Source organism: Equus asinus, chromosome 22 (assembly GCF_041296235.1).
Source record: "Equus asinus isolate D_3611 breed Donkey chromosome 22, EquAss-T2T_v2, whole genome shotgun sequence".
Classification (NCBI taxonomy): Eukaryota; Metazoa; Chordata; class Mammalia; order Perissodactyla; family Equidae; genus Equus; species Equus asinus.
In genome coordinates, this window is record NC_091811.1 from 65,420,697 (window position 1) to 65,443,991 (window position 23,295).

Here is a 23,295-nt window from a genome sequence, read left to right on the forward strand (position 1 = left end):
ACAGTTTGGCAGTTTCCTACAAAACTAAGCCTACCCTTACCGTACCCTCTAGCTATCCTGCTCCTCGGTATTGACCCAAAGGAGCTGAAAACGTGTCCACACGCATACCTGCACTCGGATGTTTATAGCAGCTTCATTCATAACTGCCAAAACTTGGAAAGAACCAAGACGTTCTTCAGGAGGTAAATGGATAAATAAACTGTGGTGTTATCCGGACAGTGGAATATTATTCAGTTCTGAAAAGAAATGAGCTATCAAACCATGAAAAGACTTGGAGGAAATTTAAAGGCATATTACTAAGTGAAAGAAGCCAATCTGAAAAGATGACATATGGTATGACCCCCAACTATATGACATTCTGGGAAAGGCAATATTACAAAAGTAAAGAGATCAGTAGTCGCCAGGGGTTTGCAGGGAGAGAAGGGGAGAATAACGGGTGGAGCACGGGGGATTTTCAGGAAGTGAAACTCTTCCGTATGATACCACGAGGGTAGATACGTGTAGTCATACGTTTGTCAAAACCTATAGAACGTAACCAGTGTACAACCAAAGAGTACCAATAATGTAAGCTGTGGACTTTGGATAATGATGTGTCACTGTTGCTTCACAGATTGTAACAAAACAGAGTGTGGGATGTTGATGGTGGGGAAGCCGGGTGTGTGTGTGTGGGAGGGGGAGGGTTATGCAGGAACTCTGTACTTTCTGCTCAGTTTTGCTGTGAATCTAAACTTGTCCTTAAAAAAATGAAGTCTAGTAATTAAAAGTGAATAAACTTAAAAATCTAAATAAATAATTATAAAGCAGAAAGTGAGTATAATCACATAATAATCATATATAAATTAATAAAAATGATTGTTGAATCCATGCTTTAGGATTAGGTTCAGCTATATATGACAGGAAAATCAACAAAATGGTGGCTTAGAAAAGATAGAAAAGTGTTTCTCTCGCAAGCAAAGTAAGTGCAGAAGTTGGGAGTCCTGGGCTGGAATGGTGACACCATAGAGACTTTGTAGACCAAGGCTTCTGACTTTGCTGAGCCTTTCACTTCAGTACCTAACTACTATCCCATGATCTGATATGGTTGCCAGAGCTCCAGCCATTACATCTGCATTCTAAGAAACAGAGAGTGAAGAAGGGAAGATTAATGGCATGCCCCCTCCCTTGCATGGAGACTTCCTGAAAGTCTCATATTATACTTCTGCTTCTATCTCATTGGTCAGGCACTTACACAAAAGTCCACATCTACTTCTCAAGGAGTATGGCAAACTTTCAGCTATCTAATTTATATTAAAATTTTAAAAATAGAGAGAAAGAGACCTGGCTAAAAATCAGTTTCTACATAAAAAAGGGAGGAAAGGATATCAGAGTAGGCAGCTAGCAGTCGGAGACATTGAGCAATGCTGCTACGTTCAAAATGCAGTGCTAGATGAGGACAATGTGAACACATTAGCTCAATAGGGGAAACGAACGTGCAGACACACAGACACACAGACTTTATATATGACGGCAATTTGTTAGCGACACGAAGATTTCAGGAAAAGACTTGAGCACGCCCAGCTGGGGTGACCAGAGAAGGCCTCCTAGACGGAAGGATATTTTATAACAGGCTAGAAGGATGAAGAGAATTTGGGTAGTAAGAGGACAAACTCAGCACAGGGATGGCATGAGACAAGGCAAATTGTTTCACAACGAGGGCTATGCCTATCACTGGCACATGTTATATTCGTCCCGGGTACCAAAATTTCCCAGGCAAGGAGAATTGAGGTCTGCAGTGTGCGGTACAGACCTTAATGATATCAGTTTCTCTCTTCACAATCTATCCATCATCCCCATGGGGTGGGGAGTGAGGAGGATTCCGGTGAACCACACACACTTTGAGTATCTCAGGCAAAGAGACTTTTTTTTTTGTATTTATGATAAAACACCCAAATATATATCCAAGTGGGATTACCAGTCTGGGCTGGATCCAAGAGACTTTGGTTACCAGATCTATTTCTCATCATAAATCCCCAAACAAGTTGAGTTTTTCACTTCCTCTCCTAATCTGCCGTGGAGCACAGCCGAGTGGCTTGGAGTCATCTCCTTTTTGGCAGGGGCTACAATTCCAAGATGATGGAGCGATTCTTTTCCATATACATCATTATTATTTCTAGTATAAATATTTATCAAGCACTCACTGTGCAATAGAGAAGAGCTCCTGCATGGTGGTCTTTCCAGCTGAGCAAAATAAACAGGAGTCAAGGCCAAGGGAAGAGGTGGGACGAGAACCTCAGCTGGTGGGAAACAATAGGAATGGATTCCCCACCCCGCCCCCTTGGATTCACGTTAGACATTACTTGGACGGGGCTGCCATATTTTAGCTATGTAAATTTAAGTATGCTTTTATTTGTTTAACATACACTTTATAGGGCTGACCACGTGCAATGCATTGTTCTAAGTTCTTTACAAATATTAACTCATTTAATCCTCATAGGAATCCTTTGAAATAGGCACTATTTAGTATCCCACTTACAGATGCAGAAACTGAGGCAGAGAGCAATTTGCCCAAGGTCACCTTATTGTAGTATTGACTGCACTGTATTGAAAAATTTGATGGGAATCTTTCTCCCCAGCAAGACCGTAAACATTTTTAAAACAGTGCCTGTCTCATAATAGATAACGCAGTGAACAGTGAACAGCTATTTGTTGAAGGAATGTTCATTGTCAGAAATTTGAAATATATTTCTGTCTTTTGTTTAGAACAAAATGGAACCCTCCTCCAACAGACCTGTTCTGCACCAGCAGATGAAGCGTTGGGTTCTGCCAAACGACCTCTATCATTTTATAACAGCACTGTTGGGGGGAGGCGCAAAGCATATAGATGGTAAGCACATTTTCTTGCTTAATTTTGCACAAGGAACAAAGGTTATCCAAAGAGGGCTGGATTTTAGTGAACTGCACAGAACCCAGCAGAGAAAAGAGGTGTGGAAAATGGCAATTAGGTAAGATATGACAATTTTCTACAAGTTTATAAAGCTCAAACTTAAGAGAATACTTTTGAGAATTTGAAGAAGTGTATGTGAGGGATGTTATGACATTAGGTGAAGTGGAGGAAGGAGCAGAGAGAGGCTGAGGTAGACCAAGATCACTGCAGCAGCCTTTGATTTGGTTTAATTGATGGAGCACAAAAAAAGAAAAAAAGGAGAAAAAGAATGAGGAGATGGTGAAATTGACAAATGTAAAATACTGTAACAGAAATTCCTGTAGCTTGTCTAGAGTAGAAGTGGAAAAGTTTGTTATACTAGGAAATAGTCATTTAAATGGAAAGATGGTTTTTCATGTCTTTTATAGCTTGTTGTAAATGATTAATTAAATACTCTGAGTGTTTCATTAAAAACATGCATTCCTTCCAAATTAAAGTGTGTAGAGACTCGTTATAAATGAATTCATTGGGTGAATGAAAGAAGCATTTACTTCTAAATGAACATTACTGGCGAATTTCATTCTTGACATTGATTAAATAGACTGAATTTATTTTAATGTGCAAAACGAACAAATTACGAGGCTAATTGGTTTTCTACCTTAGTATTTTTGCATTTAATGCATTTATAAGTGATCCAACCATTTTAAGAATTCACTGTGTAGTGAATTATGTAAAAAGCATTTTTGTGTACAAAGCATTTTGCTACTGAAAACGAAAGAATGGATAAGAGTTACTTCCTGCTTCACTCATTTCCTACCTTTTACACTTCACGGAACAATTTTCAGTGCCTACTATGTGCAAAGCATTTTGCTGGATGCTGCAGACAATAGAAAGAAAAATCAGACTTATTTCTGCCCTCTAGAAGCTCAGAATGTCATAGGAAAGACATCTGCGTAAAATAACTTTAATATAAGACAGACTCAGGTAAGTAAGTGCTAAAATAATAAAGATACAGAGAGCTCGGGGGTCTAAGGAAGGGAGGGGAGCAGGAAAGGCTTCTTGGAGGAGGACAGACTTGAGCTTGGCCTTGAGAGATGGCTGCGAATTTCACAAGCTGCTTGCGGCGGGGAGAGGAGGAGAGAAAGGTTTGTGTGGTCTGGGGTGCTGGGGTGTGCTATAGAGAGGTTTTCGTGTTTCTCTGGACAATTTTGAACTGTCACTTGGAAGAGACGTGTCACATAGAAAATACACAGATCGACTGAAAACCGGTCTGTGACTTCAGAGAGAGAAACCATGTCAGGCTGGGGTGTGGGCTACGAAAGTGACAGGTATAATTAGACATTGAGCAGATCAGCATTTTTTTGATTAATAAGCTCATTCTTCCTATACATTGACTCATGGACCTGCAAGGAACCTCAGGAAGTTATTTAGGTCACCCCTGCCTGGGGTGTTTTTCTATGTTGTTCCCTTAGCCTTGGACCTATAATATGAGCTCTTCAAATGCGGAGACCACATCCTTCGGGTTCTGCATGAGAACCAGTACAATAAAACACACAGTCACACAGTGACAGCACTGTGCTGTAGCTGTTAGCAACATCGTGTGGGAATTGAGGCAAGGGTTTGTGGGTCCCTCGGGGCTATCTTTCTGCCCCCATCACGTGTTATCTCTTACTTGAGCTGAAAGTTGATCGTTGAGCTGATTCACGCTGGTTTCTTACCTCCTTGTCTTAAGAAAGGTCATCCCTACCTAGCCAACAATTAGAAGTCTAAAGTTCTAGAATGTTAGAGCTGGAGGAGCTATCAGGAATAATCCAACCCAACTCCTTCATTCTTCATTTTACCATGGAGGAAAGAGATGGTCGGGCAGAAGAGATCGGCCTGAAGTCACACAACCGGCTCACCTGAACCAGAGCTTAGAATGCAGTCTCCAAGTCTCCTGTCAGATCAGTTTCTTTCCCTTGCATCATCCTGGCTTCTTTATTTGCATCAATGGATGACAGCATGTATGTGTGTGTATGTGTGAATATTTCCAAGAGTTGGGTTTAAGGCATTCACTTGGATCACATAGAATAACGTATGCTCAGCTAAAGAAGTAAAATGCAATGGATTAAAACCCTCCCACTTGGAAAAATCCTGGGAATTTCTTGAGCTGCAAGAAAGCTCAGCCCCCAGGACTTGAAGTATAAACACTGTGGCTAATTTGTTGAAGTGAGATGCCATTGATGATTCTCCCTGCCTTGAGAGATGACAGGGCTCCCTGACGGAACAAAGCAGATTGCTGGGTGAAGGCAGACTGTGAAAAGTGAGCAGGAAAAGACAAGACATTTTACTGAGACAGTCTTTCTTGAAGAGGAGTTGTGGAAAAAAAACAACTAAAGAGGAATTCCTCGCATAAAGTTTGCCTTTCAGAGGGCAACCATCTCTACAGCTCTGCCCCCGTCCCCCCTGCCCCCCGGGATGTTGGACACAGCCCTGAGTGAAGCTTGGCGAGGCCAGGGTACCAGTTCCACAAAGCCACTCTAAGCAGAGTGAACAGGACCCTACAGAGAGCGCCCGGCCACTTGACCCGGCGTTTGCCCCATCGAAGTTAGACAAGAGTAACATTCAACGTATTTGCTTCCTAGTCACCTGTTATTTTGCAAAAGTTTATTCTTATAAACAAAAATGATACTCTGCTTCTTCATTTATTTTCTTATCAAAGAAAAACGTCCACCAGCCTTTCTGTAGAATAACCTGCCTTACTTACCAGACTTTTATCTTTGGATGAAGTTCAGTCTGGGGGTGTCTTTTTTCTTTCCGTTTGCTTTTTAAATTCTATTTATAATAGCAGACTAATTCAGTTGCATGGAGTATTTTTTACTCTTTAAAAAATTCTTAATTGTTTCCATTTGTCAGTAGAGTACTTCCCTTCTATTGCGACATAATAACATTTCTTCTGCTTCTATGTAAGAACGGTTAATCTGATGTTGGGGCAGAAGGCTACCTGAGCAACCGTCTGCTCCGACGTCCCCCTTTTCTGGATGCAGGCACACCAGGCGATTACTGAGTACCCCGCTCGCTCAAGGGAGGGCGCATAGTCCAGCCAGACCCGCCCCTCTGCTCTTTCACTGCAGGATCATTTTGCCTTTGTCAGAACTGCTTCTTAAATCATGTTTCCCTTAGGAAATATACCACAGTGTTAGTTTTTTAGCGTGCTTGCCTTCAAGGAAGTTTTTTTAAAAACCATGAAATGCCTTCTAATTCCAATTTTAATGGAAGGTGGAATTTTCTTTTCATTTTAAATTCCAGCAAGGAGAGCCGCAATTATTAAGTTCGTTATGTTTATTTGTGGCTATATTAGTCAGATTTTTAATGCGCTAATTCTTGGTACAAACAACCCCCAAATCTCAGTGGCTTATAGCAGCAAACCTTAGCTTTTTGTTCACAGGTCTGTGGAGTGGCAGGATGCTCAGTTCCTGACTTCGGGTTGAGTTCAGGGTGCTCTCCCTGTCTCTCATTCTGGGACAGGTGTCTGGTGGGGACTTGCGCATCTCATGGCAGATGGCAAAAGCCCAGGACGAGCCGGACCGGGCAAGCACCACGAGAACCTCTGCTCAAACCACATCTGCTCACTTTCCGTGGGGCAAGGCAAGCCCTGGGGCCAAGCCCTGGTCAGAGAGGAATGCCCTGCCTGCTCTGCTCAGAGGCGCTGCAAAGTTAGGTGCAGGGGGTGGACTCAGAATGCCATTCTAGGGTGGGAGTGGAAACCCAGCCTGCTCTCCCAGCCCACCGCTGTGCCAATTTAAAACGGAAAGGAAAGATCACTCTTCTCTTTGTTGTCTTAGTGCTGCCGATTGGATTCCAGTCCCTAGCAACTCAGTCCTTGGGCAACTATCCTCTCACCTCCCAGCACCGTATCAGACAATGCTCCATTATTCACAGGGTTTTCATGGCTAGCTTTTCTGGAAGTGGGTGGCCGGGTCCTTCTTCCTAGTCTATCTTAGTCTGGAAGCTTCACTGAAACCTGTCCACCACGGTGACCCTGAAGGTATTTGGAATGCCGGTGGCATAGCTCTCTGCATCACAGCAACACGCAGCCACCACACTCTGACAACCACAGATGGATAGTGAGCTTCCCTGACCGGGGAGCGAAACTGGGCCTCGGCGGTGAGAGCCGGGTCTTAAACCACGAGACCACCAGGGCCAGCTTACTTTACTTTAGAATCAGAAATTACACTACAGAGTTCTCCAAGATACCTAGAATAAGGCAAAGCCTTATATAAAATCTAATTTTCTAAATGTCTTTACTTTTCCTGTATTATCTGGCACAGAGTAGATTATCTAGATTTTCAATAAATATTTGAGGGATAAAAAAAGACTCTGTCCACTAAGGAAGTGCTTCTTCTGTAACATTAGCTCATTCACTCACTCAAGGAATATTTATTGAGTGCTGCCATGTGCTAGGTACTACTTATAAATGTGGAGGAAACTTCAACATACGGACAAAATTGCTGCCCTTGTGGGGCTTATGTTCTAGCAAGGTGAGACAAACAATTGAAACAAAATAAAAAATAATAAGTAAACCACATCTATGTTAGTCTTTGATATGTGCTTTAAACAAAGAGCAGGCTGCAGGTCTTAGGAGAGCCAAGGGGGGATGGGGAAAGTCTGCAATTTTTCTAAGGTGTCTTGTTGAAGAGTGACATTCAAGCAGAGACTTGAAAGAGGTGGCGGATTGTTCACTGCTCTCACGCAGCCACAGAGCTCCGCGGGGGATCCTCAGAGACCGTTTGGAGTGTGAGTGTTGGTGAGGAGGTACCTGAGGGAACTCTCAGAGGTGGGACTTCCGACTAGCCCCCAACCCCACCCCAGCAGCAACCAGAACATCGTCACCTGTAGATTTGGATTCAGCCATAGATCTCTTTTAGGGAATATGCTGCCACTAAAGAAATAATACTAATAACCCCTTTAAAACATTACGTTAGATTGTAAACTCACCAAGGTCAAAGACCTCGACTAAGATCTTGAATAAGAGTCTTGAAAAGTTTATTTATTAATTTACTTATGACGGCTCAGTGTTGGAATAGTCAACTGCCCTGGGGTTTGAACCAAGACCAAACTCTTCTCCTCCCTTCTGTCATTATATTTTCCATGGATACTTCATCCAGTCCCATGGCCTTAAATACCATCCATATCCTAATGACTCCCAGCTGTCCATCAGCTCTGACTCCTCCACTGGACTCCAGACTGTTCCACTTGGAGGTCTGATGGACGATCTCAAATTCACATGACTGACACAGAACTCTTGGTCTCCACTTCCTCCATCAACCTCTGTCTCCTCAGTTGTCCTCATCTCAGCAAATGGCACCATCTTTTCCAGCACCTTCATCTCCACATCCAAAATATGCCTCTTATCCTCTCATTTCTCTCCATCTCCAGTCTTGCTCAAGCCCCATTATCTCTTGCAACAACTGCTGTTGTGGCCTTCCAGCTGGTTTCTCTCCTCTACAGTAGATGATTCATAATGCAGTCAGTCATCTCTGAAAAACATAAATCAGGGCCGGCCCGGTGGCCAAGGGGTTAAGCTCATGCGCTCCACTTTGGTGGCCCAGAGTTTCGCCAGTTCAGATCCAGCATCCCACATAGCACAACCAGAGGCACTCACAGCTAGAATATACAACTATGCACCAGGAGCGGGGGGAGGGGCTTTGGGGAGAAGAAGAAGGAAAAAACCCACAAAACATAAATCATATCATGTCATCCCCTTCCAATGCTTAACATGGCAATGAGGATAAAACACATACTTCTTACTATAATCTACAAAACCCAACATGATCTGGCCCATGCATACATCCCTGACCTCTCATACCTCTCTCCCTCACACATACCAGCACAACAGCATGCTCATCTCTGCCTCAGGACATTTGCACTTGCTGTTTCATTCCTGGACCCATATTTTGATGTGGCTGGTTCCCACAAATGATCCCCATTTCAAATGTCTGCTCTTCAGGGAAGTCCTCCTAGACCATCCCAGTCATTTTCTATCATGTCACCCTTCATAATACTTATCGTTCTGCCCAATTCCATTGTTAATTTGTTTACTTGATCATTGTCTGTTTTCCACCACTGGAATGAAAGTCCCACTGCAACAGAGACCTTGCTGATACATCCTGAGCACCTGGAACAGCGTCTGACAGAGTAGGTGCTTGAAAAGTATTGACCAAAAAAATGATGGCTGATGTCGGTGCCTCTTCAGAGACCAGATGTTGCCAGGAAGAAATTGGAGAGGGCACCACGGCGCTGAGTTTGTGGAGGTGGTGCTGTGGGAAGGGGAATTTGTGGCTTCACAGCCAGGTGAAAATGGAAAAGAAACGGGAGTTCTGAGAAACAAGTTTTTCGTGCTGTACCATTATGACTAGTTCCAGCCCCAGATTTTGGTCTTCTCGACATCTCAGATCCACTTCATCTATCTGTATCTACCAGGTTCTTGGATTGCAGGCTACAGAAATCTATGCTGGAATGCGTAAGAAGAAAAAGAAAGAAAACAATTGAAAGGTTAAGGAGTAGCTCGTAGGTGGGAAGAGAAAGAAAAAACAGATCTTAGTATAGGAATAGCTTCGAGGATTTGGGGCCAGGAATAAGTGGACACGTTCTTCAAGCCACTTAGGTTGAGATAAAAGAAAAAATTGCAAAAATTTTCATTTTTTTGACACTTTATTCAAATTTTAATTTCTGGGGTAGGAATGTCTTACACAGGTTGAGTCCTGGGCCTACTCCTGGATCCAGGCATGGAGTGAGCCCCTCTTCCTGCTATAAACCCAATGGACTGTTATCAGAATCCCAGGTAATGGATACTGGACAGGCAAACACAACAGCTGTCCGCTCCATTCCATGAAAATATCATAGGGCGAGGTGTTTCATTTTAGAGGGTTATAATCTAGTTTGCGAGGAAATAAAGCTAGAGGTCACTTATCTCAATGAAGGAAGTGTGTTATTGCTGGAAAATAAGGCATCCTTCCTGTTAACCTCTGAGAGACTAACAGATTCATTCCTCCACATGCATTTTCTCTCCTGAGGCTCATTTTCAGATCAATGTCTCTCATCTTCTGCAAACGGTCAGCTGGAGCAGGACCGGCTCCACAAGGCCTCACCAGGGCGTTGCTGACCCCCCATCACAGGATTCCCTCTCTTCTTACCCTTTCGAGATTTTACAGTGAATGGGCAACAAAGTTAAGCGTTAAATAAATAACTCTAACCATTAGCCTCAGGTAATTCACAACCAATTCCTCCAGTGCATGTAAGCATAAGCGTGTGTGTGTGTGTATACACGTCTGCATGTGTGAGAGGCTAGTGGAAAAGGGTGGAAAAAAGGAAGAAGAAAATTTGGGATGAAGCTCGACGACGGAAAAGCAAAGAGGACGTCCCTGCGCTGAAAACAGATTCTTTCCCCAAGCGCTCACGGATTTTTGGGCAATTTGCCTGGTTGGAGCTAGGAGATTTTGAACTGTAATTGGAAACTGATCACACAAATGGAGATTCATTTTTATGCCAACAGATAGATAATACAATTTATCTGCTCGTTTATTCCTTCAACCTTTCTTGTCCTTTGCTTGCACTTGTGCTCAGCGCAGGCGAGTGATTCAGATGTGCTTCCCGCCCTCATGGAGCTGACGGGCTAACAGAGGCCAAGAGGCAGGTGCAAATAACAGAGACCCAGAAGAACATTCCATGGGCTTCTGTCGAAGACAAAGTCCTTGAAGGCTTCACGACGAGACTGGGCTTCAAGAAGGGAGACGTCGACACTTGCTAATGGTGATAGGAGCATGAACTCAGAAAACGAAGGGTCTGAACCAAGAGGAAGAGGAGCCAGGGGCCTCATGAGGGCTCCGAGAACTAGCGATCACAGGTGGGGAGCAGCTCAGAGCAGCGCCCAGCGGAGGCACGGGCGGAAGGCAGGGACTCCCGCTGCCCATCTGGAGCCAAGTGCAAAGGCGCAGGAGCCCAGCCAGGTTTCAGGAGCCTGAAGCAAACGCAACCTTGGGGACTCTCTTTAAGGAGAACACAGGGGCTGTCCCGTGGCACAGTGGTTAAGTTCACGTGCTCTGCTTTGGTGGCCCAGGGTTTCACCAGTTCCGATCCTGGGCGCGGACACGGCACCATTCATCAGGCCATGCTGAGGAGGCGTCCCACATGCCACAACTAGAAGGACCTACAACTAAAATATACAACTATGTACTGGGGGGCTTTGAGGAGAAGAAGGAAAAAAGAAAATCCCCACAAAATTGTAAATACAAAGCCATGTATGAAAGTGAATATTTACTTAGAAAGAGAAATCACAATACATTACAAATTTTGAAAAGCTGACAAACACCTCAGACTTGGCAATATCCAGAAAAATCTAACAGTGGCACAAATTGACACCCTTCTATACTTGTTTCCCTAATTTTAGTTTTTTTGGCTACGTTTTTGCTTTGGTCATTCCTTATATGAATATGACTGTAATATCATTCTCTATAGAGCAAACAGAAAAATACTTGTCTTTATTCTGTCAAATGATAAAATTTTTTAATTTTTGGTATTTTTAACCAGGTGTCAACTTCATCAATCTGTGGCTTACAGTCTTACGCGTTGGAAGATTGGAAGAACTCTCCGCAGACGGGCTTCTGGCTCTGTTTCCGTTCCCCAGCTCGCATGCCTCTGGTGCCTGCAGGACGTGGTAGAGCATGTATTCTCATCACGATAGAGCTTGGGTCAAGCCCCTTTGTGTCAGCACAGCAAAACTTCCAGGAACATTGCTGGAAGCCATTCCAACACTGAGAAGGCCATAAATTGCTTAACTCCACACACAAGTGCCTGTGAACCACAAAACGTATCCCACTAAATCTAAATTAAACTCAACTTTGCCTTCACTGGATGCCAAAAATGCCTATGGCCACTCTCACATCCCTGAACGTGAAGGGGAGGATGACAGAGTGGAAGCTGAAGTAGAAAGAGACAGTGGTGTTAACCGTTGTCAGTAACTATCATTCTTCCACAAATTTTATCGTCCACAGAACGGTGTGAACACGTTGCATGGGTCGCTCTCAGGGCCTTGAAACATAATTGTGCAACTGAAAGACTCTGAAACTTGTCAGTCCCTGGAGTAGGCCTGGGCATTCAAGAAACCTCAGAATAATGCCTCGATATGCAAAAAAAACCTTCAGAATAACGAAAGGCACTGTAATCCAAGGTGTTAAGATCAGGGAAACGGCCTGCTACCTGAAGGAAGAGAAATATCTGATATTTGGGGAAGGTTCCCGGGTTTCAGCCAACGCCAAGATTAACCAGGGACTCTGCGCTTGTAAGCCGACGGAACAATACCCAACGTGCTCCCCGGGAGCCCTGTATCGGTTATGGATTGGTGCATAACAAATTAGTCCAAAACTCGGAGGGCCCGTCCAACAACAAACGTGCATCATCACACAGTTTCTGAGGATTAGATGTTGGGGAGCACTGGGCGGGGTGATTCTGACTCAAGGTGTCCCGTGAGGTGGCCGTCACGGTGTTGGCCGGAACTAGGCACTTGAAGGTTTCACTGAGGATGAGGAATCATGTCACTCTCATGCCTGGCAAGTTAGTGCTGGTTGTTGACAGGAGGTCTCAGGTCCTCACCACGTACACCTCGCCACAGGGCTGCTTCAGTGTCCTCCTGACTTGGCGGCTGGCTTCCTCCAGAATGGGTGATCCAGAAGTAAGGCGAAAGCCTCCAGGTTTCTCATGATGTGGTCTCAGAAGTTACCCTCTGACATTTCTGGAAACTCCTATTGGTTACACCAGTCAGCTGTACTCTGTGGGAGGGGACCACACCAGGGTGTGAAGACCAAGGGGCTGGCACAGAGGCTGGCTTCCACTGACCCTTCACACGGTAAGGGAGCTTAATTTTGCACAGCAGCACACCAAAATTTGGAAATACTGTCCTGGCAAAAGTCGGAAAAAGCCTAGGATCCCAGGAGTGTGTGTGTGTGTGTGTGTGCGCATGTGTGTAAGTAGGGGGTGGGAGTAGGGGGTGTCCAGAGATAGCCGCTGGCAGAATTCTGACTCACAAGCTGCAAAGAAACACGAAGAGTGACTTGGTTTCATAGATGAGCCTCTTGGACGTAGAAAAAGAAAGTGACTCCTCTAAGGCCACATTGCCAGTCAGATTGGGAGGCGGGATTAGAACCCAGGTCTCCTGACTCATCCTAATAATGAAGTTAATAATTTAAATACCAGAGCATTTTCCTCTGCATCTTGTACTGGCCTAAGTTTTCTAAGCACATCATCTGCTCTTATATTTGCACTAGCTAAGGAAACTGAGGCACCAAGAGGCCTAGTCAATTGCTCACGGTCATCAGCTAGTGGTGGCAGAGCTGGCATTTCAACCAGAGCCTGTCTGGGACCCAAACCCCCTTTCTTGACCCTCACACCCGACCCTTTCCAGCCCTTCTGTTCTTGTAAGCTTATCAAGTTACCTCCTTCCTACAGTCCTTCACCCGTCCTCCCCACCGTGACTTGTCCCCAAGGAAGAGTCCTCTTTCTGTGGCCATGCCAGGGGGCCCTACTTTATAAGTTACTGGACATAAGTGGGAACACAACGAAAACCTAAGAAGTAGAACCCAGAATTCAAAATTGGATTCTAAACCTTCCAGACATGCAATGCCAAATTGTTTATATTCTATAGAAGTTTAGCCTTAAATTCTTAAAGCAAAACTTCAGTCCTCACAGAGCCAAGGCCTCCTGAAGCCCAGCGCTCTGATATGTAACAGCCGACACTGAGGAAGCACTGACGACGGGCTGGCCGCTGTTCTAACGTTGACTCGTTTTAATCTTTACAATAGTCTCGCGAGCTAAGAGTGCTCTGATTATCTCCATTTTCATGCAATTTACCCACAAGTTTACACAGCTAAGTGAGTGGTCCTTCTAGGATTTGAACACAGAAAGTCCAGCTCCAGAGTCCATGCTCTTATGCAATTTGCTACATCATTGTCTTTTTTCTAGTCTCTAGCCTGCTCTTGCCTTGGCGGCACTCTCTCAGTGGAGTCTAAGATCTGATCCTGGTGTTTGTCAACACTCACCATTAAGACTTCTCGTCCACCTGCCCTGGTGCGGCACGATGCTAAGCCCTCGGTATGAACTGGGGAAGAAAAGAGCCATGGTCCTTCCTTCCCTGAGCTCGCATCCTAGTAGGAGCAAACAGACTTTAAACAAAGCAATAAACATATGCATTTACAATTAGTCAACACATCCGGAAAGGGCTGTAGCTTGTATTAAATGTTGTGAAAGAAGTGAACAGGGCACTCTGACAGATAATCCCAGGAGGATCCACTTGGACCTGTGGTCGAGGGAGTCCACCTCTGACCTTGGACCTGATATCTAAAGGATGAAAAGTCTAAGAATGAGACAAGGGAAGAGACATCCACTTAAACATGGAAAATATAAGACCTTCTTTCATCTTTATCCCTTCCAAAAATCCTCCTAAAATTAAGTATCAAAAGAATTAACGAGAAAGAAACTCAGAAGGACAAAGAGAATGGGTAAAGAGAGAGATCATCGTGTTTGCAAAGAATGAACACAGTTGGAAGGTAGAACGTAGAAGGAGGACTTAGCAAAACTGAGAATGCTGAATACCATGTGGTTGTAGACACGACACCGATGGAAAAGGAGCCAATCCTGGCCCTGGGCCCCCCAGAAGAGTTTCAGGAATGGACGGCGCCTGAGGTGTGGCGGGGGCAGGGGGGCAGCCGTGTGGCAGGGAAATCAGGAGAATGGTTTGAAAGTCAGCATCAAGCACACCTAGAGCCCCAGATTCCCTCCTCCATCCCACCCATCCAGGCAGCCGTCCCTCCCTTAGCCTGCCAGGATTACAGAGGATTTTTATTCCCCGGAAAAGTTGGAGGACTCCACAGCTGGGAGGCCAGGCCCAGAGGAAGTGCGGGAGAGGTACGTGGAAACAAGGGTTTAAGCACAAGTCTAAACATTGGGACACTTTCTACTCCTCCCAGCTTCCGGGCCCTCTGGGTTTGGGTTAGAATCCTATAGTTTCATTTGACCCTTTTACATTGTGTACTTTTATTCCTTTCATAAAAATTATACACACTTTTTTTTTTTAAGAGAAGAGGAAAGGCATTTTCAGCAGAGGGAACAGCATGTGTGAAGGTCCTGATTGGCGCACTAGGAATGGAAAAGGGGTCCCTGTGACCAGACAGCCGAGGTGGGAGGAGGAGTCTGGGAGATGGGGCTACAGCGACTGCAGGGCCAGACACGCAGGGCCTTGTGCGCCATCAAAAAGGGTGTAGTTTTTCTTTGAAATGCAGCCACGAAAGGGTTTTAAGCCGTGGGTAACATGATCTTATTTAGGTTTAAAGAGTTACTCTGGTTGTATAAAGAAAAGATTGTCACATATTTTGCTGGGCCCTCTCATGAAAAATTATGTATCCCACTACTTTAGAGCGGAAAGGACCTTCAAGATTGTTCAGTCCAACCGTTCCTTTTAAAAGATAAGCAAACTAAGACACAGAAAATTTATGATTTGCCCAAGGTCATACAGCTAATAACTGTGTGAGGCTTTTAAACCAGGAGTCGGAGGGTGATAGATCATACTTTGAAGAAATCCTTCTACTCTCTGTTTCTTTTGGCCAGAAGTGATGCCTCCCTCTTCTGAACCTTCATCTCACCTTATTTTTCTCTCCTCGGTACTTACTCATTTACTACCTTGATCATAGTTCCTTGTGTTCACGTCTTGTCTTATCTCCTTTATGAGACTGTAAAAGGCCGTCCCTGGAGAGCAGGAAGTATGGTTTCTACCTCCGTGTCTCCATGGGGCGCTGCGCGTGGTAGGTGTTCCATCAATGTTTGTTGAATGGACGGAAGGATGGATGGACGGGTGAATGAAAGAACCCTCCATATGCTATAAATAAAACAGAGTGTCTACTGACTGGATCTGCACACGTAGATTTTACTCACTCTGATTTACCATTCGAGTTACCTCCTAGCCATGTTTTCATTTATTTTCTTTAATATGAACATATTGGAAAGTGGTCATTTTTTATCAGATGAAATGAGGTGGCCTAGAAAAATGTCGTGTTTCTAAGTCAGGCAATTCTTTCTCCCGAGGTAATCTGCGGGGAGGGCCTCCCGCATTCCCCTCATTGGCTAGGCTTACATATTCTCCCTCAACATGTAGGCCTTGGGGAACTTATTTCTTATCAGAACATTTTTTTTTTTCCCAAGAGATGGATGAGACTGCCCATAACAAACTAATCAAGTGTGCAGGATAATACAGTGATGTCACTAAGAGGAAATATAGTTTGTATAAGGTAATAAAAAAAAATGCTGGGCTGTGCCTATGCCCTCTCCAGCAGAGGACCATACAAACCCATCAACAAAGATGAACACAGCCAAGAGCGGAGGACGCCCTAAAGAGAGATTCTGGAGCCCTGGGTGGTGGCCCCACCTTCTACTTTGACTTGTTGAGTGGCTCTGGCAATTCATGGGATCTTTGTCTTTCTGTCTCTTCCTCTTGGTTTCCTCACGCATAAAAGAGAGAGGAAAATATTTGCGATGATGGATCAAAGGTCCAGTTTCTGCTCCAACTAAATGACCCACCAATTCTGTCGATGAAACCAGTCGGACTGGTGTTCGGGGTAACGACTGCGCTTTTGGACTCACTGAGTGGCCATCCTGCGTGGACGTACCCAGGCACGTGCTGAGAATCTTTGCGGAGATGAGGTTGTATGTGGCATTTTGCCTCCCCGAGTGAAGAGATGAGACCAGGGCCTGAACTTTGGTGCTCTAAGATCTCCAGTAAGGCAGCAGGCCTTCAGAAGACGAACATGACTCACTGTGCCTGGGATCCCAATCAACCGTTCACAAACTTCGGTTTGAGGGTTGGGAAGGTCTGGAAAAGATTCTAGGGTAAAGCTTAATTCAGAAGGGTACAGATTGTTTCCTCTGTGAAGTGACACATGTCAGTGTTGTGGAACAGTGGAAACTGGAAAGGAGTACCTCGTGTGTAGGCCCACGGGGTCATCCTGCTCCAGAAAGCCACAGAGGTCTCTTGCTTTCCACTCCGGTGCCCCACCATTACAATGAAGCCACTGCTCTCGGACCGTTTCAGCTGTTTCCCCAGTTATCTCTTGCTATGAAATAAACCATCCTAAAAGTTAGTGCTTTAAGGTCACAACATTTTCTTATTTGCTCGTGATTTTATAATATGAGTGGGCTCAGCAGAGCGATTCTTCTGCTGGTCTTCCCGGGGTCGCTCACGCAGATGCCATCATGCACTCACGCATCCCTCACACGCATGGACCCCAGCTGGGTGAGCGAGAACAGCAGGGGGCTGGCGCAGCCTCTCTCTCTCTCTCTTTCTCTCCAAGTGGTTTCTCCAGCGGAGTAGTGGATCTACATGACACGGTGACTCATGGCTCCCAAGAGCACAAGAGCAGAAGCTGCCAGGCCTTCTTAAGGCTGATGCCTAGAACAGCCACAATGTCAATTCTGCGGTGTTCTTTGGGTTGCAGCAAATGATAGGCCAGCCCAGAGTCAAGGAGAAGGGGAGCAGATTCTCCATCTTCATGTAAGGAGTGGCAAAGAATTTCTGGCCATCTTTAATCCACCACAAACCACAATTATGTAGTCAGGTCTCGTGGAAGAAAGGGGCGTCTTGTTACCTTCTCCTTCTGCTCCCCCGGCCACAGACATCTCCTGTTTCCTTGCAGATGCTCCACCATTGTAAGGAAGCCACAACTCCAGGATGGTGCGCCTGCTGCTTCCACTTCTCTGCCACCACCAGCCCACTTTTCTCCACTCCCTTTCTCTCTGCCTCATCATTTCTCATTTTTCCCGGGCTCTGCTGCTCTGTGGGACCACCGCCTAGCAGCTTCTGCTGTCACAACACTTAGTTGTGTGCAGAAAAGAATGAAAACACAGACGGCCTGAGACTGCTATCGTTAGGAGGGCCTGCATTGCAAGGTTGACCCTTGACTGGCATCTGGGAATTTGGATTTGGGGAGGTGTCTTACTCAGGGTTCTCCAGAGAAACAGAACCAAAAGGATGTCTGTGTGTACAAAAATATGCCTGAAGACAGGTAACACAGGGAATTGACCCATGTGATTCTAGAGGTTGGCCAGTCTACAATCTGCAGTGTGGTCCACAGGCTGGGGACCTAGGAGAGCTGATTCAGAGCCCAAAGGCCGTCTGTCTGGGAATTCCCTCTTGCTGGGGAGGCCAGTCTCTTTGTTCTAATCTGGACTTCAACTGATTGGATGAGGCCCACCCACATTATGGAAGGCAATCTACTTACTCAAAATTTACTGATTTAAATGTTAAACTCATCCCAAAACACCCTCCAAGTTGACATGTAAAAATAAGCATCCCAGGAGAGTTCCCCCCATTCCCAGAACTGATAAGAGTGACTCACTGTCCCTAAACTGTTTGTAGGAGCAATGTGGTTCCTGCTGAGTAGCTGCTTTCATTATTCCCATAAAGAATAAAGAAAGGAATTGCCAGTCTGGAATGGATTACGTGCTGGCCAGAGAGTGCCTACGTGATTGGCCCCCAGTAAAAACCCCGGGCACTGAATCTCTAATGAGCTGGCCTGGTAGCCAACACTTCGCATGTGCTGTCACAACTCATTGCTGGAGGCATTAGTGTGACCCGTGTGACTCCACTGGGAGAGGCCTCTCGGAAGCTTGTGCCTGGTTTCCTCCAGACTTTGCCCCACACACCTTTTCCCTTTGCTGGCTTTGTATCCTTTTGCTGTAATAAATCTTAGTTATAATTATGACTATATGCTGAGTAATGTGAGTTCTCCTAGCAAGTCATTGAACCCAAGGGAGGCCTTGGGGGCCCCAGCACAAGTAGGAAATGGAAAAATTATGTCATTCACAGAGACCTGTCCCTCCCTAATTGTTAACACAATTGAAACAAGGATGGCAGTGATTTCCTGTATTGAAGGTCTTATGTGAGGGTACTGCTATGCTTCATATCATGATGTATTCAGAGGAAATATTAGGGACATAAATGAGTGACCAAGGCTTCCTGGAGGAAGTAGGAAAAAGAGCTAAGAAGGTGGTGGAGTCCAGTGTTTGAGAATTCAGACTCCGGAGACATGGCTGAGCCCAGATCTTGGCTTGACTGGGCTACGAGCAAGTCCTTAGTCAGCATGAGCTTTAAATTTCCACAATGAGAAGGTGGCATAATGATAATAATGGCTAATATTTATTAAGTGCTTCCCATGTCCTAGACACTTCATGTATTAACTCACTTGATCCACACAACAATCCTATTAGGTAAGTATTGTTTTAATCTTTATTTTACAAATTCAGAAACTGAGGCCCAGAAAGAGGTCCTGCTAATGCCCACTGCATAGGATATTGGGAAGCTTAAATGAGTTAATACACGTCACACCCTTAGAAAATGTCTGGAGCATCAGAAGCATTCAGGAAATATTAGCTGCTATCTTTTAAAATCTAATAAAAAGGAGAGGAAAGGAAGATGTTGGGATCAAGGGCTCCTGCATGGTCAGAGCCCAGAAACGTGCCAGAGCAGAGTGCCTTCCGTGAGCCGTGAGAAGATCAATGAGCAGCAGAATGTTGATGGAACACTCCTGTGCGCCTGGCATCAGGCTACCAACTTCAACCCACCATGCGTCAGGTTGAAGAGTAGAATGTGACCTGGGAACAGAGTTTAAAGGGTCTTTACCACCTTTTTAGCAATTACCACCCAGGGCTGTGAATCTCAAATTGACACATGAAAGAGTCACTAGAGACCATACTATTTGCAGGCAGTATGAAATAACTATATATACTCATATCAGCCGATGGTCAGGGTAAAAGTTTAAGAAAAAACTTAATGGAGAGATATTTTAAAAAGAACATTATTTCTATTGACCTCGTGGGTAAGGTTTGGCATGCTCTGCTTCAATGGCCCGGGTGTGGAATCGCGCTACTCATCTGTTAGGAGCCATGCTGTGGTGGTGGCTCACATAGAAGAACTAAAAGGACTTACAACTAGAATATATACAGCTATGTACTGGGGCTTTGGGGAGGTAAAAAATGAAAAATAGGAAGGTTGGCAACAGATGTTAGCTCAGGGTAAATCTTTCCCAGAAAAAAAAAAAAGAAAACAAAAAAAATGGAAGAAAGAGATCTTTTTTAAAAAAAAGGACTACTGCATTAGACAATGGAAAATGATGACTGGTTAAGAAGATAGACCTGGTTTGGGGCATATAATATTGATTGAAGTTGAGGAAAGAAAATGGTTAGGAAATCGTAGGACTCATTTGAGCATAAAGAATACAAGTCTGACTCAAGGTCTCTTCGTGAGCAATGAAAGGGAGGAGATGAGCAGGAGAGCAGTGATGAGGGAAGAATGGATGGTGTTTTGTAGTCTCTAAAGACCTTGGTTCGAATCTTCACTGATGATCAGCTTCCGACTTCTCGGAAGCTCAGTTTCCTCATTGGTAACATGGAATTGATAACAGCTGCTTTCGGGGCTGCTGTGAAGACTGAGAAAAGTGAGAGAGTGAGTGTATACTGCCATTTGACGTAGAAGCGCTTCTCGTGATAAATGATGCTTGTCTGGATGTGGGAGAACGAGGAGGTGGGAGGAGTCAAAGATGGCTAGAGGGATTGGACCCCAGGGGACTGGGAAAACGGACGGCTCCGTGGAAAGCAACAGGAAAGAAGGGAGACTAATCCAGTCCTAAAGGAAGAGGATGGGCTTCATTTTAGACACATTGAATGAGGGCAAATGTTGTGAGTTTGTTATGCTGAAAAGAGAGCTTCTAATGAGTACAGGAAAGTAGAATTATAATCTTAGAGAGAGTGATACATATATTATCATTTTCCTATTGTGGCATCTCTAATGGCCTTTATTGTCCTATTACTTTAAACTAATTAGTTAAACTGTGATTATTGTGGAGCTATTCAGCCTTGCAGTGTTTATATAAATTAAACTATACTATGCACGGGTGGAAATGAACTCTTTCGTGTGACTTTCTGTGACTGGTCAGAACATCCATGCCCAAACTGAGAGGACCACTGGGAACGAGGTAATTTCGGCTTTGAATACTGGCCCTGTGTGCAAATGTGGACAAATTTCTTAACCTCTCTGAGCCTCAATTTCTTAATATGGAAAAAGAGATAGAAATGAGATCTACTTGTGAAAATTAAATGAGATTACATTTAGCACTCACAGATAATTGGTAATCAATAAACATGAGTTCCCTGCCCCTTTGTTCTCTCTATAAAGGCACTGAAGCTGTCAGCTGCAGAAGGAAGTCACAGAAATAATTTGAGAAGTTGTAGAACCATATTCATAATCTGGCTCTTGTCTTCATCAGTGGAAGATGATGTACAAAGAAATATTCTAGTAAAATCTGGACCAGATGACTAAGTTTAGAACAGGAGTATTAATAAAAAACACATGACATTCAGTGTTAGTAAACACTCATCGGATTGTGCCTAAGGACTCAGTCTTTTACATCTTAATGATTTAAATGTTTCCTTTTCAGTAGGCATTATGTTCCTATCTTCTGATAAAGAGTCGCTTTGTCACAAAATATGGAGCATGGAAATCAATCATGATTGACATCTCATTAGAAAATGCCAGCCTCGTCTAGAAACATAAGGGAAACACAACTGACCTAATGGCAGTCAAGTCGCTTACTTTTTTGAGGAGCAGCTTCATAAATGGAAACTCCTAACCTGACGGTTTTGCTGACCCTGCAGATCTGGAAGCCCCCATACCGGATGAGCACTACTGTAGCATCTAGAACCTCTCCGTGGCTCCCTAGAACTTATGCCTGGGTGTACTTGAGTAATAGATGCCTTTCCCCTGGATCATAAGCTCTGTGACAGAAGGGAACATTTGTCTCTCTCACTGCTGTTTTCCTAAAATCTAACCCAGTGCCTGACACGTCTTAGACACACAGTAAATGTTCGTGGGAGGACGAGGGAGGGAGGCAGGAGGGAGGGACCCAGCACAGCACTTGGCAATGCAGTCAGTGCTTACATACGCTTGCTTAGTGGACGGAGTAAGTCACATTTCCTGTTTTTCTCTTAGTCATATACTTTGTAGGACAGAACAAATATATCTTCGGCCTCAAGAAAAGTCTCAAGGCAAATGCACAAATATTAACGAAAACTATATTAGTATTGTAATACCAGCTAAAATTCTATTTGAGTGCTTATTTTGTGCTAAGATTACGCATTAATTCATTTACACGCATCAATTCATTTAACTGTCATAATAACACCATAAGAGGATTTCCATTTGACAGATGAGGCTCAATGTGGTTGACAAAGTTTTACAAAGTAGTCACCAGTGGACATGGGATTCAGATCCACGCCTGCCCGACTCTTCACTACTCTGCGTGCCTCCCTAAGGGCTCGGCAGGACCTTGCAGTGTCTCCAAAGCTCCACTCACAGCCCGAGGGCCGGGGTGGTCAGGCCTCCTGTGGGCAGGCCAAGGGAGGCCACATCTGCTTGCGCACACGGAGACGGCCCTCCCGGGGCCACGCAGCCCACGCACAACAGGTGTTCTTCCAAGTGTCTGGCCGTAACGCAGTTCAGAACCAGGGAGACTTCGGCTGGAAATGAATGACCAGGAGAGGCAGGGAAAGTTTGTCTTTCCATGAGACCAAAACAAACACGAATCTGGAAAAACAAAGAGCCTGGATCCCAAGGATGAGGAGGATGGCGGGAACAAATGCGTTGCTGCAAAAAGAACATGGGAGCTTGCTCCTGGGGCCTCAGAAAACTAAACGAAGACATCTTGAAAAGTCTTCAGTCAAAAGATGATTGAGAAAACACGTCAAGGAAGGACCTTCCACACAAGGCGTGACTCTTTGTCCGCTCCAGTCCCAAGCCTGTACCCACATACCCTCTCTCCTTCTCTCTCTCCCACTCATGCTTACACATGTGCCCATGTGTACACATAGCTGCTGCTAAGATGTCCATGCATGCCCCAGGTTGCTGGCTCTTGCTCTTCATGCAAATGTCTTTGAAAGACAAGGTTAAAACGTGTGGATCTAGGATTGAACTGACATTGCTTATGTTTCTGTCTCCTTCATCTTGAGGGCAAGAACACATCTGCCATTTCTTTTTTATCCCCTCACATACCTATTACTAGATGCCATATGCTCTGCACATACTTGGCACTCAATAAATGCTTGCTGAATGGCTGACTTTTCCCGTCTCCCCCACCCTTTCCTTTCCACCCCTACAGCATTACTTTCAAGATCTGCTGCAGAGCTGTGGGGTGAGGTTTAAGATCCACTTTGACAAATAACCCTTATGGGTGTTTAAAGCCAAAAGATCGAATATTTAAAGCAGAAATATGAGCTGCGACTTCATGGGTGTTCTGTGAAGAGATGCATAAAGCTGTACAAAT